Here is a 16,486-nt window from a genome sequence, read left to right as displayed (position 1 = left end):
GCTTGCCTTGCCACATGACACCTCAAATGTACCCTAGGGGGTCCTTGGCGGGGGCCTCCCACAGCCCTGACCCGAATATACGAACGTCATAAGATATCTTGTACCAAAAAGGGGATATCCTTGAAAGCTGTTGCTCAGCCTCATCTGCCCATTGCAATGCTCGCACAGGTGCACACAGACTGGGGCTGCTTGCTTGCCTTGCCACCTCAAACTTTAAAGGTAGCCTAGGGGGTCTTTGCCAGGCGCCTGCCACACCCCTGTCCTAAATATGCGAACGTCTCAGGATATCTCTTATAAAGAAGGGGCTAGCTTGGAGAGCTGTTGCTCAGCCCCGTACCCGGGGACTCCGTGCCAGGTGCCTCCAGCAGCCTCGCACCGAAAATTAGAATGTCTCAGGGTATTTCTTACCAAGAAGGGGCTAGCCTGGAAAGCTGTTGCTCAGCCTCATCTGCCCATGGCACTGCTCACACAGACACACAGAGACTGGGGCTGCTTGCTGCTTTGCCACCTCAATCTTCAAACTCATCCGGGGACTCCCTGCCAGGTGCCTCCAGCAGCCTCGCACTGAAAAAGAGAATGTCTCAGGATATCTCGTACCAAGAAGGGTGTAGCCTGGAAAGCTGTTGCTCAGCCTCATCTGCCCATGGCACTGCTCGCACAGGCGCACAGAGACTGGGGCTGCTTGCTTGCCTTGCCACCTCAAACTTCAAACGTAGCCTAGGGGCTCTTTGCCAGACGCCTGTCACACCCCAGTCCTAAATATGCGAGCGTTTCACGATATGTCTTACCAAGAAGGGGCTAGCCTTGAAAGGTGTTGCTCAGCCACATCTGCCCATGGCACTGCTCGCACAGGCGCACAGAGACTGGGGCTGTTTGCTTGCCTTGCCACCTCAATCTTCAAACATCAGTCGGGAATCCCCGCTGGTAACCTCCAGCAGCCCTTCACAGAAAATGCGAACATCCCTAGATATCTCTTACCAAGAAGGGACTAGCCTGGAAAGCTGTTGCTCAGCCTCATATTCCCATGGCAGTGCTCACACAGGTGCACAGAGACTGGGGCTGCTAGCTTGCCTTGCCATCTCAGTCTTCAAACATAGCCCGTGTATCCCAGACAGGTGCCTCCAGGAGCCCTGCAATGAATATGCGAATGTCTCCAGATAGCTTGCACTCAGAAGGCGCTAGCCTTGAAAGCTGTTGCTCAAGCTCATCTGCCCATGACAGTGCTCACACAGGTGCACAGAGACTGGGGCTGCTTGCTTGCCTTGACACCTTGATCTTCAAACATAGGTCGGGGATCCCTGCTGGCAGCCTCCAGCAGCCCTTCACCGAACATGCGAACATCTCTAGATATCTCTTACCAAGAAGGGGCTAGCCTGGAAAGCTGTTGCTCAGCCTCATCTGCCCATGGCACTGCTCACAGAGGCGCACAGAGACTGGGGCTGCTTGCTTGCCTTGCCATCTCAAACTTCAAACGTAGCTTATGGGATCTTTGCCGAGCACCTGCCGCAGCCTTGACAAAAGTATGTGAACGTCTCAAGATATCTCTTACCAAGAAGGGGCTAGCCTGGAAAGCTGTTGCTCAGCCTCATCTGCCCATGGCACTGCTCACACAGATGCACAGAGACCGGGACTTCTTGCTGCTTTGCCACCTCAATGTTCAAACGTAGCCGGGGACTCCCTGCCAGGTGCCTCCAGAAGCCTCGCACCGAAAATGAGAATGTCTCAGGGTATTTCTTACCAAGAAGGGGCTAGCCTGGAAAGCTGTTTCTCATCCTAATCTGCCCATGGCACTGCTCACACAGGCGCACAGAGACTGGGGCTGCTTGCTTGCCTTGCCACCTCAAACTTCAAAGGTAGCCTAGGGGGTCTTTGCCAGGCGCCTGCCACACCCCTGTCCTAAATCTGCGAGCGTCTCACGATGTCTCGTACCAAGAAGGCTTTAGCCTGGAAAGCTGTTGCTCAGCCTCATCTGCCCATGGCACTGCTCACACAGACACACAGAGACTGGGGCTGCTTGCTTGCCTTGCCACATGACACCTCAAATGTACCCTAGGGGGTCCTTGGCGGGGGCCTCCCACAGCCCTGACCCGAATATACGAACGTCATAAGATATCTTGTACCAAAAAGGGGCTATCCTTGAAAGCTGTTGCTCAGCCTCATCTGCCCATTGCAATGCTCGCACAGGCGCACACAGACTGGGGCTGCTTGCTTGCCTTGCCACCTCAAACTTTAAAGGTAGCCTAGGGGGTCTTTGCCAGGCGCCTGCCACACCCCTGTCCTAAATATGCGAACGTCTCAGGATATCTCTTATAAAGAAGGGGCTAGCTTGGAGAGCTGTTGCTCAGCCCCGTACCCGGGGACTCCGTGCCAGGTGCCTCCAGCAGCCTCGCACCGAAAATTAGAATGTCTCAGGTATTTCTTACCAAGAAGGGGCTAGCCTGGAAAGCTGTTGCTCAGCCTCATCTGCCCATGGCACTGCTCACACAGACGCACAGAGACTGGGGCTGCTTGCTGCTTTGCCACCTCAATCTTCAAACTTATCCGGGGACTCCCTGCCAGGTGCCTCCAGCAGCCTCGCACTGAAAAAGAGAATGTCTCAGGATATCTCGTACCAAGAAGGGTGTAGCCTGGAAAGCTGTTGCTCAGCCTCATCTGCCAAGGCACTGCTCGCACAGGCGCACAGAGACTGGGGCTGCTTGCTTGCCTTGCCACCTCAAACTTCAAACGTAGCCTAGGGGCTCTTTGCCAGGCGCCTGTCACACCCCAGTCCTAAATATGCGAGCGTTTCACGATATCTCTTACCAAGAAGGGGCTAGCCTTGAAAGGTGTTGCTCAGCCACATCTGCCCATGGCACTGCTCGCACAGATACACACAGACTGGGGCTTCTTGCTTGCCTTGCCACCTTAAACTTCAAACATAGCCCGGGTGTCCCAGCCGGGTGCCTCCAGGAGCCCTGCCCCCAATATGAGAACGTCTCCAGATAGCTCGCAACAAGAAGGTGCTAGCCTTGAAAGCTGTTGCTCAGCCTCATCTGCCCATGGCACTGCTCTAACAGGCGCACACAGACTGGGGCTGCTTGCTTGCCTTGCCACCTCAAACTTCAAACGTAGCCTGAGACTCCCTGCTGGGTCCCTCCAGCACCCCTGCACGGAGAATGCGAACGTCTCAGGATATCTCGTACCAAGAAGGCTTTAGCCTGGAAAGCTGTTGCTCAGACTCATCTGCCCATTGCACTGCTCACACAGGCGCACAGAGACTGGGGCTGCTTGCTTGCCTTGACACCTCAAACTTTAAATGTAAACCAAGGCTCCCTTCCAGGTGCCTCCAGCAGCCCTGCAACGAATATGCGAATGTCTCCCGATAGCTTGCACCCAGAATGGGCTAGCCTGGAAAGATGTTGCGCAGCCTCATCTGCCCATGGCACTGCTCGCACAGGCGCACAGAGACTGGAGCTGCTTGCTTGCCTTGACACCTTAGTCTTCAACAGTAACCAGGGGCTCCCTGCAGGGTGCCTCCATCAGCCCTGACCCTAATATGCGAACGTCTCCAGATAGCTCGCACCCAGAAGCGGCTAGCTTTGAAAGCTGTTGCTCAGCCTCATCTGCCCATGGCACTGCTCACACAGATGCACAGAGACTGGGGCTGCTTGCTGCTTTGCCACCTCAATCTTCAAACTTATCCGGGGACTCCCTGCCAGGTGCCTCCAGCAGCCCCGCACTGAAAATGAGAATGTCTCAGGATATCTCGTACCAAGAAGGGTTTAGCCTCGAAAGCTGTTGCTCAGCCTCATCAGCCCATGGCACTGCTCACACAGGCGCACAGAGACTAGGGCTGCTTGCTTGCCTTGCCACCTCAAACTTCAGACGTAGCTTTGGTGGTCGGTGCCGGGCGCCTCCGGAAGCCCTGCGAACGTCTGCAGATAGCTCTCTTCCAGAAAGAGCTAGCCTGGAAAGCTGTTGATCAGTCCCATCTGCCCATGGCACTGCTCGCACAGAGGCACAGAGACTAGGGCTGCTTGCTTGTCTTGCCACCTCAAACTTCAAAAGTAACCAGGGAGTCCCTGGTGGTTTCCTCCAGCAGCCATGACCCAAATAGGCGAACTTCTCCAGATAGCTTCCAACCAGAAGGGGCTAGCCTGGAAAGCTGTTGCTCAGCCTCATCTGCCCATGGCACTGCTCACACAGGCGCACAGAGACTGGGGCTGCTTGCTTGCCTTGCAACCTCAATATTCAAACGTATCAAGGGGTTCCCTGCCGGTTGCCTCCAGCAGCCCTGAGCCGAATAAGCGAAGGTCTCCAGGTAGATTCCACCGAGAAGGGTTTAGCCTGGAAAACTGTTGCTCACCCTCATCTGCCCATGGCACTGCTCGCACAGGTACACAGAGATTGGGGCTTCTTGCTTGCCTTGCCACCTCAAACTTCAAACGTAGCCTAGGGGGTCCTTGCTGGGGGGCCTCCCGCAGTATTCACCCAAATATGTGAACGTCTCACGATATCTCTTACCAAGAAGGGGCTAGCCTGGAAAGCTGTTGCTCAGCCTCATCTGTACATGGCACTGCTCTCACAGATGCACAGAGACTGGAGCTGCTTGCTTACCTTGCCACCTGAATTTTAAACATAGCGCACGGATACCCGCCGGGTGCCTTCAGCAGACCTACACTGAAAATGCGAAAGTCTCCAGAAAGACCTCACACAGAAGGGACTAGCCTGGAAAGCTGTTGCTCAGCCTCATCTGCCCATGGCACTGCTCGCACAGAGGCACAGAGACTGGGGTGCTTGCTTGCCTTGACACCTCAAACTTGAAACGTAGCCTAAAGGGTCTTTGCTGGGGGCCTCCTGCAGCCCTCACCCGAATATGCGAAAGTCTCCATATAGCTCGCACCCAGAAATGGCTACCTTGGAAAGCTGTTGCTCAGCCTCATCTCCCCATGGCACTGCTCGCACAAGCGCACAGAAGGACTGGAACTGCTTGCTTGCCTTACCACCGCAAAATACAAACGTATCATAGGGGGTCCTTGGCGGTGGCTTCCCGCAGCCCTCACCCGAATATGTGAACTTCTCAGGATATCTCTTACCAAATAGGGGATAGCCTGGAAAGCTGTTGCTCAGCCTCATCTGCACATGGCACTGCTCGCACAGGCGCACAGAGACTGGGGCTGCTTGCTTGCCTTGCCACCTCAAACTTCACACGTAGACTGGGATCCCTGCCGGGTGCCTCCAGCAGACCTGCATTTAAGATGCGAATGCATCAGGATATCTCTTTCCAAGTATTGGCTAGCCTTGAAAACTGTTTCTCAGCATCATCTGCCCATGGCAATGCTCGCACAGGCGCACAGAGACTGGGGCTGCTTGCTTGGCTTGCCACCTCAAAATTGAAACGTAGCCTAGGGGGTCCTTGCCAAGCTCCTTCCGCAGCCCTGACCCGAATATGCCAACAATCTCAGGATATCTCTTACCATGAATTGTTTAGCCTGGAAAGCAGTTACTCAGCCTCATCTGCCCATGGCAAAGGTCGCACAGGCGCACAGAGAGGCGGGGGCTGCTTGCTTGCCTTGCCAGCTCAAACTACAAACGGATCCTAGGAGGTCCTTGGTGGGGGCCTCTGGCAACCCTGACCCGAATATGCGAACGTCTCAGGGTATCTCTTACCAAAGAGGGGATAGCCTGGAAAGCTATTGCTCAGCCTCATCTGCCCATGACACTGCTAACACAGGCGCACAGAGAGACTGGGGCTGCTTGCTTGCCTTGTCACCTCAAACTTCAATCGTAGCCTAGGGGGTCCTTGCTGGGAGCCTCCAGCAGCCCTCACCTGAATATGTGAACGTCTCACGATATCCCTTAAAAATATTGACTAATCTGGAAAGCTGATGCTCAGCCTCATCTGCCCATGGCACTGCTCGCACAGGCACAGAGACCGGGGCTGCTTGCTTGCCTTGCCACCTGAAACTTCAAACAAATCCCGGGTGTCCCTGCCGCGTGCCTTCCGCAGCCCTGCACCGAAAATGCGAAAGCGTCCGGATAGCTTGCACCCAGAAAGGGCTAGCCTGGAAAGCTGTTACTCAGCCTCATCTGCCCATGGCACTGCTCGCACTGGCGCACAGAGCCTGGGGCTGCTTTCTTGCCTTGCCACCTCAAACTTCAAATATAGCCTAGGGGGTCCTTGCAGGGGGCCTCCCGCAGCCCTCACCCGAATATGCGAACGTCTCACGATATCTCTTAAGAAGTATTGACTAGCCTGGAAAGATGTTGCTCAGCCTCATCTGCCCATGGAACTGCTCGCACAGGCGCACAGAGAGGCTGGGGCTGCTTGCTTACCTTGACACCTCAATTTTCAAATGTAGCCCAGGGATACCTGCCGGGTGCCTCCAGCAGACCTGAACTGAATATCACAGAATCACAGAATCACAGAATAGTAGGGGTTGGAAGGGACCTCTGTGGATCATCTAGTCCAACCCCCCTGCTGTAGCAGGGTCACCTACAGCAAGCTGCACAGGACCTTGTCCAGGCGGGTCTTGAATATCTCCAGAGAAGGAGACTCCACAACCTCCCTGGGCAGCCTGTTCCAGTGCTCCGTCACCCTCAGAGGGAAGAAGTTCTTCCTCATGTTCAGACGGAACTTCCTGTGCCTCAGTTTGTGCCCATTGCCCCTTGTCCTGTCACTGGGCACCACTGAAAAGAGCTTGGCCCCATCCTCCTGACACCCACCCTTCAGATATTTGTAGGCATTTATAAGGTCCCCTCGCAGCCTTCTCTTCTTCAGGCTGAACAAGCCCAGTTCCCTCAACCTCTCCTCGTAGGGGAGATGCTCCAGTCCCCTCACCATCCTTGTAGCCCTCCGCTGGACTCTCTCCAGTAGCTCTTCATCTTTCTTGAACTGGGGAGCCCAGAACTGGACACAGTACTCCAGATGAGGCCTCACCAGGGCAGTGTAGAGGGGAAGGAGAACCTCCCTCGTCCTGCTGGCCACACTCTTCTTGATGCACCCCAGGATCCCATTGGCTTTCTTGGCAGCCAGGGCACACTGCTGGCTCATGGTTAACCTGTCGTCCACCAGGACACCCAGGTCCCTCTCCGCAGAGCTGCTCTCCAGCAGGTCCACCCCAAGCCTGTACTGGTGCATGAGGTTGTTCCTCCCCAGGTGCAGGACCCTGCACTTGCCCTTGTTGAACCTCATCAGGTTCGTCTCTGCCCAGCTTTCCAGCCTATCCAGGTCACGCTGAATGGCAGCACAGCCTTCTGGTGTATCTACCACACCTCCCAGTTTGGTGTCGTCAGCAAACTTGCTGAGGGTACATTCTAACTCTTAATCCATGTCGTTGATGAAGAAGTTAAACAAGACTGGGCCCAGTACTGACCCCTGGGGGACACCACTTGTCACCAGCCTCCAACTAGACTCAGCGCCGCTGATGACAACCCTCTGAGTTCTGCCATTCAGCCAGTTCTCTATCCAGTTCACCGACCAGTCATCCAGCCCACACTTCCTCAGCTTCCCTAGAAGGATATCATGGGAGACTGTGTCGAAAGCCTTGCTGAAGTCAAGGTAGGCAACATCCACGGCTCTCCCTTTGTCTACCCAGCCAGTCATGTCATTGTAGAAAGCTATCAGATTGGTCAGGCATGATTTCCCCTTGGTGAATCCATGCTGACTACTCCTGATAACCTTCTTTTCTTCCACTTGCTTGATGATGGCCTCCAGGATAAGCTGCTCCATCACCTTTCCCGGGATGGAGGTGAGGCTGACCGGCCTGTAGTTCCCTGGGTCCTCCTTCTTGCCCTTTTTGAAGATTGGAGTGACATTGGCCTTTCTCCAGTCCTCGGGCACCTCTCCTGTCCTCCAGGACCTCTCAAAGATGATGGAGAGTGGCTCAGCAATGACATCCGCCAGCTCCCTCAGCACTCGTGGGTGCATTCCATCGGGGCCCATGGATTTGTGGACATCCAGATCGCTTAAGCGATCCCTCACACAGTCCTCCTCGACCAAGGGAAAGTCGTCCTCTTTGTAGGCTTCTTCTCTTACCTCCGGGGCCTGGGATTCCTGAGGGCCAGTCTTAGCACTGAAGACTGAAGCAAAGAAGGCATTCAGTAGCTCTGCCTTCTCCGCATCCTCCGTCACCAGGACACCCGCCTCATTCAGCAGCGGCCCCACATTGTCCCTAGCCTTCCTTTTGCTGCTGATGTAGTTGAAGAAGCCCTTCTTGTTGTTTTTGACATCCCTTGCCAGCTTCAATTCCAGGTGAGCCTTGGCCTTCCTCGTCGCATCCCTGCACGCTCTCACCACGTTTCTGTACTCTTCCCAAGTGGCCTGCCCCTCTTTCCACATTCCATGGACCTTTCTCTTCTGCCTGATCTCCGCTAGAAGCTCCTTGTTTAACCATGCAGGTCTCCTGCCTCCTTTGCTCAATTTCTTTCTCAGGGGGATGCATTGCTCCTGTGCATGGAAGAAGTGTTTTTTAAAGAGCGACCAGCACTCATGGACCCCCCTGCCTTCGAGAGCCCTGGCCCACGGGATGCCTCCCAGTAGCTCCTTGAAGAGGGCAAAGTCAGCCCTCCTGAGGTCCAGGGTTTTGATCCTGCTTATCGCCCTGCTTCCTCCACGCAGGATCCTGAACTCGACCATTTCATGGTCACTGCAGCCGAGTCTACCTCCAACCTTCACATCCTCCACCAGTCCCTCCTTGTTTGTTAACACCAGGTCCAGCAGCGCGCCCTTCCTTGTTGGTTCCTCCACCACTTGCATCAGAAAGTTATCATCGATGCTCTGTAGGAACCTCCTGGATTGCGCCTGCCTAGCTGTATGGTCTTCCCAGCTGATGTCAGGGTGGTTGAAGTCCCCCATGAGAACCAGGGCCTGTGACTGTGAGGCTGCTTGCAGCTGCCTGTAGAAGGCCTCATCAACCTCCTCCTCCTGGTCAGGTGGCCTGTAGTATACACCCACCGTAATGTCACCCGTGTGAGCCTGTCCCTTAATTCTAACCCACAAGCTTTCAACTTGTTCCTCATTTGCCCCCGGGCCAAGCTCAATGCATTCCAGTTGCTCCCTCACATATAGAGCAACTCCCCCACCTCTCCTTGTTGGTCTGTCTTTCCTAAAGAGTCTGTAGCCATCTATGACAGCATGCCAGTCATGCGAGTTGTCCCACCACGTTTCTGTGATGGCGACCAAGTCGTAGCCGTCCTGCTGTATAATGGCTTCCAGCTCCTCCTGTTTATTGCCCATGCTACGTGCATTGGTGTAAATACACATGAGCTGGGCTGTCAATCTCACCCCTGGCCTTGGCACTCCAAGCCTAGGCTCATCCCTAGTGAGCTGGGCAATATCCCCTTCCCCCTTCTAACCTAGTTTAAAGCCCTCTCAATGAGCCCCGCCAGCTCGCGGCCAAGAATTCTTTTTCCCCTTTGAGATAGCTGAGTTCCACCTGTCGCCAGCAGGCCCGGTGCTGTGTACACCTCCCCATGATCAAAGAAGCCAAAATTCGACCGATGGCACCAGTCCCTGAGCCACCTGTTAACCAGGTGAGTTTTCCTGCCCCTTTCAGTGCTGTTCCCTGCCACTGATGGGATGGAAGAAAACACCACCTGCACCCCTGATCCCTCAACCAGTCGCCCCAGTGCCCTGAAGTCCCTTTTGATGGCCTTGGGACTTCTTTCTGCTATCTCGTCCCCGCCAACCTGCATTACCAAGAGGGGGTAGTAATCAGAAGGCCGCACCAGACCATGGAGTTTCTTCGCAACATCCCTAACCCGGGTCCCAGGGAGGCAGCAGACTTCCCTGTGGGATGGGTCCGGTCAGCAGATCGGGCCCTCTGTTCCCCTCAGAAGGGAATCACCTATGACAATGACCCTCCTTTTTTTCTTAGTTGAGGCAGTCGTAATTCTTGGGGCTGTCTGACTCGTTCTAGGCAACCCCCTGGGTGGAGCCTCACCTTCACCCACATCCTCTGTGGCCAGTCTCTCACATTCCAGAGCCCCATACCTGTTGCTTAAGGGCAACTGGGCAGGTGAGGGAGGCCGGGGAGAGATTCGCTTGCCACCCTAAGCAGGGACCCGTTTCCATTCCCCCCCATCTCTTAGGCCCCCTCTTTCTGCTCGGTGGCAAGAGGGTGCAGGGCTGCTGCGCCGCATCTGTTTGCCGGCTCTGTTTGCCCGCGCTCCTGGTCGCTCGCGCTCCCTGGGAGCTGCTCTTATCCCTGAGGGGGTTTGGCCGCTGTCACACTCGACTCCGCCCCCGCTGAGTCAGAGCTGCCTCTCGTTGGCACTTCCCGCTTTCCCGCTGAGGGGGGGGGCTGGGGGCTCCTCTCTCTCTCTCTCGGCGCTTTTTGCCGCCTCGCCGCTGCGGTTTTGCCACCGGAGAAAGGGCCCCTCGGTGCGAGCCTCTGCTCCAGAACCCTTCACCTTCAGCAGCTTCGCCGAAATGGCGATTGCTTGCCTTGCCACCTCAAACTACTAACGTATCCTAGGGGGTCCTTGGCGGGGGCCTCTGGCAGCCCTGACCCGAATATGCGAACGTCTCAGAATATCTCTTACCAAGGGGGGGCTAGCCTGGAAAGCTGTTGCTCAGCCTCATCTGCCCATGGCACTGCTCGCACTGGTCGCCCAGAGACTGGGGCTGCTTGCTTGCCTTGCCACCTCAAACTTCAAACGTAGCCCAGGACTCTGTGCTTTGTGCGTCCAGCAGCCGTGCTCCGAAAATGCGAACATCTCCATATAGCCTGCACTCAGAAGGGGCTTCCTCAGAAAGCTGTTGCTCAGCCTAATCTGCCCATGGCACTGCTCGCACAGGTGCACAGAGACTACGGCTGCTTGCTTGCCATGCCACCTCAAATTTCAAACATAGTATAGGGTGTCCTTGCCAATCTCCTCCCGCAGCCCTGACCCAAATATGCGAACGTCTCAGGATATCTCTAACCAACAAGGGGCTAGCCTGGAAAGCTGTTGGTCAGCCTCATCTGCCCATGGCACTGCTCGCACAGGCGCACAGAGACTGGGGCTGCTTGCTTGCCTTGCCACCTCAAACTTCAAAAAAATCCCTAGCGACCCTGTCGGGTGCCTTCAGCAGCCCTGCACCGAAAATGCGAAAGTCTCCAGATAGCTCGCACCCAGAAAGGGCTAGCCTGGAAAACTGTTGCTCAGCCTCATATGCCCATGGAACTGCTCGCACAGGCGCACAGAGACTGGGGCTGCTTGCTTGCCTTGCCACCTCAAACTTCAAACATAGCCTAGGGGGTCCTTGCTGGGGGCCTCCCACAGCCCTCACCCGAATATGCGAACGTCTCACGATATGTCTTTCCAAGTATTGACTAGCCTGGAAAGCTGTTGCTCAGCCTCATCTGCCCATGGAACTGCTCGCACAGGCGCTCAGAGAGACTGGGGCTGCTTGCTTGCCTTGCCATCTCAAACTTCAAAGGTAGCATAGGGGGTCCTTTCCAAGCTCCTTGAGCAGCCCTGCACCGAATACGCAAACGTCCCAGGATATGTCTTTCCAAGTATTGGCAAGCCTGGAAAACATTTGCTCAGCCTCATCTGCCCATGGCACTGGTCGCACAGCCACACGCAGACTTGGGCTGCTTGCTTGCCTTGCACCTTAAACTTCAAACATAGCCCAGTTGTCTTTTTTGTGTGCGTCCAGCAGACCTGCCCCAACTATGAGAACGTCTCCAGATAGCTCGCAACCAGAAGGGGCTAGCCTGGAAAACTGTTGCTCAGCCTCATCTGCCCATGGCACTGCTCGCACAAGCGCACAGAGACTGGGGCTGCTAGCTTGCCTTGCCACCTCGATCTTCAAACGTAGCCTAGGGGGTCCTTGCCAATCTCATCCCGCAGCCCTGACCCAAAAATGCAAACGTCTCAGGATATCTCTTACCAAGAAGGGGCTAGCCTGGAAAGCTCTTGTTCAGCCTCATCTGCCCATGCCAATGGTCCCACAGATGCACAGAGACTGGAGCTGCTTGCTTGCCTTCCCACCTCAAACTTCAAACATAGCCTAGGGGTCTCTGATGGGTGAGTCCTCCAGCCCTGCACCGAAAATGCGAACGTCTCCAGATAGCTCGCACCCACAAAGGGCTAGCCTGGAAAACTATTGCTCAGCCTCATCTGTCCATGGCACTGCACGCACAGGCGCACAGAGACTGGGGCTGCTTCCTTGCCTTGCCACCTAAAACATCAAAAAAAATCCTGAGCGACCCTGCCGGGTGCCTTCAGCAGCCCTGCTCCCAAAATGCGAATGTCTCCAGAGAGCTCGCACCCAGAAAGGGTTAGCCTGGAAAACAGTAGCTCAGTCTCATCGGCACATGGCACTGTTCGCACAGGCGCACAGAGAGACCGGGGCTGCTTGCTTGCCTTGCCACCTCAAACTACAAGCGTATCCTAGGGGGTCCTTGGCAGGGGCCTCCCGCAACCCTGACCCGAATATGCGAACGTCTCACAATATTCCTTACCAAGAAGGGGGTAGCCTGGATAGCTGTTGCTCAGCCTCATCTGCCCATGGCACTGCTTGCAAAGGCGCACAGAGACTGGGGCTGCTTGCTTGCCTTGCCACTTCAAACTTCAAACAAATCCCAGGCATCTCTGCCGGGTGCCTCCAGCAGCCCTGCAGAGAAAATGCGAAAGTCTCCGGATAGATCGCACCCAGAAAGGCCTAGCCTGGAAAGCTGTTGCTCAGCCTCATCTGCCCTTGGCACTACTCGCAAAGGCGCACAGAGACTGCGGCTGCTTGCTTGCCTTACCACCTCAAACTTCAAACTTAGCCTAGGGGGTTCTTGCTGGGGGCCTCCCACAGCCCTCACCCGAATATGTGAACGTTTCACGATATCTCTAACCAAGTATTGACTAGCCTGGAAAGCTGTTGCTCAGCCTCATCTGCCCATGGCACTGCTCGCACAGGCGCACAGAGACTGGGGCTGCTTGCTTGCCTTTCCACCTCAAACTTCAAACATAGCCCGGGGATCCCTGCATGCTGCCTCCAGCAGACCTGTACTGAAGATGCGAACGTCTCAGGATATCTCTTACCAAGAAGGGGCTAGCCTGGAAAGCTGTTGCTCAGCCTCACCTGCCCATGGCACTACTCGCACAGGCACACAGAGACTGGGGCTGCTTGCTTGCCTTGCCACCTCAAACTTCAAACGTAGCCCAGGACTCTGTGCTTTGTGCGTCCAGCAGCCGTGCTCCCAAAATGCGAACATCTCCATATAGCCTGCACCCAGAAGGGGCTTCCCCGGAAAGCTGTTGCTCAGCCTCACCTGCCCATGGCACTACTCGCACAGGCACACAGAGACTGGGGCTGCTTGCTTGCCTTGCCACCTCAAACTTCAAACGTAGCCCAGGACTCTGTGCTTTGTGCGTCCAGCAGCCGTGCTCCCAAAATGCGAACTTCTCCACATAGCCTGCACCCAGCAGGGTCTAGCCCAGAAAGCTGCTGCTCAGCCTCAAATGCCCATGGTACTGCTCGCACAGGCGCACAAAGAGACTGGGGCTGCTTGCTTGCCTTGCATCCTCAAACTTCAGACAAATCTCGAGCGTACCTGCCGGGTGCCTCCAACAGCCCTGAACCGAAAATGCGAAAGTCTCCACATAGCTCGCAACCAGAAAGGGATAGCCTGGAAAGCTGTTGCTCAGCCTCATCTGCCCATGGCACTGCTCACACAGATGTAGAGACTGGGGCTGCTTGCTTGCCTTGCCAACTCACACTTCAAACGTAGCCCAGGTATCCCTGCCGGGTGACTCCAGCAGACTTGCACTGTAAGATGCGAACATCTCCAGATAAATCGCACCCAGAAGGGACTAGCCTTGAAAACTGTTTCTCGGCGTCATCTGTCCATGGCACTGCTCGCACAGGGGCAGAGAGACTGGGGCTGCTTGCTTGCCTTGCCACCTCAAAGTTGAAACATATCCTAGGGGGTCTTTGCCAAGCTCCTTCCGCAGCCCTGACCCTAATATGAAAACATCTCAGGATATCTCTTACCAAGAAGGGTTTAGCCTGGAAAGCAGTTGCTCAGCCTCATCTGCCCATGGCACTGCTCGCACAGGCGCACAGAGACTGCGGCTGCTTGCTTGCCTTGCCATCTCAATTTTTAAACGTATCCCGGGGATCCCTGACGGGTGTCTCCAGCACACCTGTAATGAAGATGCGAACGTCTACGGATATCTCTTAGCAAGATGGGCTAGACTGGAAAGATGTTGCTCAGGCTCATCTGCACATGGCACTGCTCGCACAGGCGCACAGAGACTGGGGCTACTTGCTTGCCGTGCCACCTCAAACTTCAAACGTAGCATACGTTGTCTTTGCAGGGTGCCCGCCGCACCCTGTTCCTGAATATGCGAGCATCTCAGGATAGCTCTTACCAAAAATGGGATACCCTGGAAAGCTGTTGCTCAGCCTCATCTGCCCGTAACTCTGCTCGCACAAGCGCACAGAGACTGGGGCTGCTTGCTTGCCTTGCCACCTCAATTTTCAAACGTAGGCCAGGGATCCCTGGCGGGTGCCTCCAGCAGACCTGCACTGAAGATGCGAACATCACCAGATAGATCGCACCCAGAAAGGGACTAGCCTTGAAAACTGTTTCTCAGCCTCATCTGTCCATGGCACTGCTCGCACAGGGGCAGAGAGACTGGGGCTGCTTGCTTGCCTTGCCACATCAAACTTCAAATGTAGCGTAGGGGGTCCGTGGCGAGGGCCTCCCGCAGCCCTTACCCAAATATATGAACGGCTCACGATATCTCTTACCAAGTACTGACTAGCCTGGAAAGCTGTTGCTCAGCCTCATCTGTCCGTGACACTGCTCGCACAAGCGCACAGAGACTGGGGCTGCTTTCTTGCCTTGCCACATCAATTTTCAAACATAGCCCAGGGATCCCTGCCGGGTGCCTCCAGCAGACCTGCACAGAAGATGCGAACATCTCCAGATAGATCGCACCCAGAAGGGACTAGCCTTTAAAACTGTTTCTCAGCCTCACCTGCCCAAGGCACTGCTCGCACAGGCGCACAGAGACTGGGGCTGCTTGCTTGCCTTGCCACCTCAAACTTGAAACGTAGTATAGGGGGTCCTTGCCAAGCTCCTTCCGCAGCCCTGACCCGAATATGCCAACAATCTCAGGATATAGCTTACCATGAATGGTTTAGCCTGGAAAGAAGTTGCTCAGCCTCATCTGCCCATGGCACTGCTCGCACAGGCACACAGAGACTGGGGCTGCTTGCTTGCCTTGCCACCTCAAACCTCATATCTAGCCTTAGGTGTCCTTGGCGTGGGCGCCCACAGCCCTGACCCACATAATCGAATGTCACAGGATATCTGTTACCAAGAAGATTTTAGCCTGGAAAGCTGTTGCTCAGCCTCATCTGCCCATGGCACTGCTTGCACAGGCGCCCAGAGTCTGGGGCTGCTTGCTTGCCTTGCCACCTAAAACTTCAAACGTAGTCCGGGGCTCCCTGCCTGGTCCATCCAGCAGCCCTGCACTGAAAATGTGAACGTCTCGGTTTATCTCTTACTAAGAAGGGGTTAGCCTTGAAAGCTGTTGCTCACTCATCTGCCCATGGCACTGCTCGCACAGGCGCACAGAGACTGGGGCTGCTTGCTTGCCTTGCCACCTCAAACTTCCAACGTAGACTAGGGGTGATTTGCTGGGCGACCATCGCACCCCTGTCCCGAATATGCGAGCATCTCAGGATAACTCTTACCCAGAAGTGGCTAGCCTGGAAAGATGTTGGTCAGCCTCATCTGCCCATGGCACTGCTTGCACAGGCGCCCAGAGTCTGGGGCTGCTTGCTTGCCTTGCCACCTCAATCTTCAAACGTAACCAGGGGGTCCCTGACAGGTGCCTCCAGCAGCCCTGCAACGAATACGAGAACGTCTCCAGATAGCGTGCAACCAGAACGGGCTTGGCTGGAAAGCTGTTGCTCAGCCTCATCTGCGAATGGCACTGCTCGCACAGAGGCACAGAGACTGGGGCTGCTTCCTTGTTTTACCACCTAAAACTTCAAACGTAGCCTAGGGGGTCCTTGCCTGGCGCCTCGCACAGCCCTGACCCGAATATGCGCGCGTCTCACTCTATCTCTTACTAAAAAGGGGCAAGCCTTGAAAGGTGTTGCTCAGCCGCATCTGCCCTTGGCACTGCTCGCAGAGGCGCACAGAGACTGGGGCTGCTTGCTTGCCTTGCCACCTCAATCTTCAAACGTAGCTTGGGGATTTCTGCCTGGTACTTCCAGGAGACCTGCACCAAAAATGCGAACATCTCCATATAGCTTCCATCCAGAAGGGGCTAGCCTGGAAAGCTGTTGCTCAGCCTCATCTGCCCATGGCACTGCTCGCACAGATGCACAGAGACTGGAGCTGCTTACTTGCCTTGTCACCTCAATCTTTAAACGTAGCCTAGGGGGTCTTTGCTGTGACCCTCCCACAGCCCTGATTTGAATATGCGCGCGTCTCACTGCATCTCTTATGAAAAAGGGGCTAGCCTTGAAAGGAGTTGCTCAGCCTCGTCTGCCCTTGGTACT

The sequence above is a fragment of the Opisthocomus hoazin genome, chromosome W, assembly GCF_030867145.1.
Source record: "Opisthocomus hoazin isolate bOpiHoa1 chromosome W, bOpiHoa1.hap1, whole genome shotgun sequence".
In the NCBI taxonomy this organism is placed as follows: Eukaryota; Metazoa; Chordata; class Aves; order Opisthocomiformes; family Opisthocomidae; genus Opisthocomus; species Opisthocomus hoazin.
The sequence above is the reverse complement of the archived record's forward strand: the minus strand, read 5'-3'. Positions refer to the sequence as shown.